Consider the following 2,950-nt stretch of genomic DNA (forward strand, 5'->3'; position numbering starts at 1 on the left):
AGTTAACTGAAGAAAAATTCATTGTTAAAGCTACCAATGGACCAAGATATGTTGTGGGTTGTCGTCGACAACTTGACAAAAGTAAGCTGAAGCCAGGAAAAACAGTTGCTTTGGATATGACTACACTAACTATCATGACATATTTGCCAAGAGAGGTGGATCCATTGGTTTATAACATGTCTCATGAGGACCCTGGGAATGTTTCTTATTCTGAGATTGGAGGGCTATCAGAACAGATCCGGGAATTAGAGAGGTGATAGAATTACCTCTTACAAACCCAGAGTTATTTCAGCATGTAGGAATAATACCTCCAAAAGGCTGTTTGTTATATGGACCACCAGGTGTGGGAAAAACACTCTTGGCATGAGGCGTTGCTAGCCAGCTGGACTGCAATTTCTTAAAGGTTGTATCTAGTTCTATTGTAGACAAGTACATTGGTGAAAGTGCTCGTTTGATCAGAGAAATGTTTAATTATGCCAGAGACCATCAACCATGCATCATTTTTATGGATGAAATAGATGCTATTGGTGGTCGTCGGTTTTCTGAGGGTACTTCAGCTGACAGAGAGATTCAGAGAACGTTAATGGAGTTACTGAATCAAATGGATGGATTTGATACTCTGCATAGAGTTAAAATGATCATGGCTACAAACAGACCAGATACACTGGATCCTGCTTTGCTGCATCCAGGGAGATTAGATAGAAAAATATATATTGATTCACCAAATGAGCAAGCAAGGTTAGACATACTGAAAATCCACGCAGGTCCCATTACAAAGCATGGTGAAATAGATTATGAAGCAATTGTGAAGCTTTCAGATGGCTTTCATGGAGCAGACCTGAGAAACGTTTGTACTGAAGCTGGTATGTTCGCAATTCGTGCTGATCATGATTTTGTAGTACAGGAAGACTTCAGGAAAGTAGTCAGAAAAGTGGCTGATTCTAAGAAGCTAGAGTCGAAATTGGACTACAAACCTGTGTAACTTAGTGTAAGATTTTTGATGGCTGCATGACAGATGTTGGCTTAATGTAAAAATAAAGTTGAAGAAAATAATGTATGTATTGGCAATGATGTCATTAAAAGTGTATGAATAAAAATATAAGTAACATCATAAAAATTAGTAATTCAACTTTTAAGATACAGAAGAAATTTGTATGTTTGTTAAAGCTGCATTTATTGCAGCAAGTTACAAAGAAAGAGTGTTGAAGCTTTTCATATTTGCTGTGTGAGTATTTTGTAAAACATTGAAAGTTGTTTGAGATAGTGGTATAAGAAAGCATTTCTTATGACTTATTTTGTATCATTTGTTTTCCTCATCTAAAAAGTTGAATAAAATCTGTTTGATTTAATTCTCCTAAAAAAAAAAGAATAAAAATTAAAAAATTGGGCTAAAATACATGAACTAGATTGTTTCCAACAGTTCCTGCAGCTTTGTCAAGTCCACGTTAAAAAATTACATGTATGGATTTATTTCCTGACCCTTAATTCTAGTCCATGAATGTGTATGTATTGATCTTGTATCCTACAACTTTGCAGAATTTGATTGTTGGTGTTAACAGTGTTATCATTACTTAGGATTTTAATTATATGTATGTGTGTACATATATATATATATATATATATAATTATAACATCTCTATGTAGAAATAAGCTTATTACTTTTCCAGTTGTAGTGTTTCTTTTCTTGTATTGCTCAATTATTCTGGCCTGAAAGTTTTTAGTCTTTCGCCATTGCATGTAATGGTAGTTTTGAGTTTTTTATATGTACCTTTTATTGAGGTACATATGAAAGTTTTAGTCTATATATAGTTTACTAAGTGCTCTTATCAAAGTGTTTTGGATTATGTCAAATTTTTTCTCTATTAATTGAGATGATCATGTTCCTTTCTAAAATTCATTCTACTGAGTTGGTATATTGCATTGACTAATTGCAATTGTTAGAGTGAGAAACATTGGAGTTACAACTTTTAATGTTTAAAACAATTCATCAGTGAAACCGTCTGGTTCTGGACTTTTCCTGTTGTATGTTTTTGATAACTTATGTGGTCTTTTGCTAGTTACAAGTTGTATTAGACTTATTCAGAGAAATAGAAGCAATAGAATAAATATCTACCTCTATGTCTATATCTGCATGTGTGTATTCATATATGTATATATATATGTGTGTTAATATATGGGACAGAGCTCTTTAGAGTTGTCATGGCGGTATCTGTGCAGAGGGCCTTTCTCAGCCATCTATGGGCTGGTTTGGAGAACCTTCTGTTCTTCTGCTCACCTCATTTCAGTGCTGGCCCTTGTTGGCAGCAGCAAGCTTTTGCCCCTCACCAGAGGAAACAGTGTTACCCCATTAACACCTTTTTGCCAATCTCCTGTGTGGAGCTCTGCAAAGACAGTAACTGGCAGCCAGACTTGGAAGCCTCAGAGCTATTGCTGGCCATCACTGCTGCTCCTTATACCCCATGCAACTTTCTGCTCCCCAGATGAGGCACAGAATTATATCTACACAGACGTTCAGCCTTGGAAGGCATCAGATAACAGCCCCAGGACTCAGAACAATCATTGGGGTAGATGGGTACCACAGCAGCACTTGCCTCCCTACTTGGCCAGCCATGACCTGGTGTGTAAACATAATGAGCCACCAGTATTCTAACATCCCTACAATCTGCTCCTGCTGAGAATTGGCCAGCCTCATATGACATTCCCTTACACACAAAATTTGATATTAAATGTTTATCCTTTTGTATTTGGCTTATTTTACATAGTGTGTCTTCAAGGTTCATCCATGTTGTAGCATGTATCAGCCTTGCTTTTTTTTTTCCTGAAATGGAGTCTCTCTTTGTCATCCAGGCTGGAGTGCACAACAATGCAATCCTGACTCTTTGCTGCCTCAACCTCCCCAGGCTCAACTGATCCTTCTGACTCAGATGGTCCTCCCCTGTGGCTGGGACTA

At 37.1% G+C, this 2,950-nt stretch overlaps 1 pseudogene; it reads left to right on the top strand.

Annotated features, from left to right (window-relative positions):
• Positions 1 to 101: 101 nt before the first annotated feature.
• Positions 102 to 982, top strand: LOC113222695 (annotated as a pseudogene).
• The last annotated feature ends 1,968 nt before the right edge of the window (positions 983 to 2,950 follow it).

This window comes from Piliocolobus tephrosceles, unplaced genomic scaffold, assembly GCF_002776525.5.
Source record: "Piliocolobus tephrosceles isolate RC106 unplaced genomic scaffold, ASM277652v3 unscaffolded_33578, whole genome shotgun sequence".
Taxonomy (NCBI): Eukaryota; Metazoa; Chordata; class Mammalia; order Primates; family Cercopithecidae; genus Piliocolobus; species Piliocolobus tephrosceles.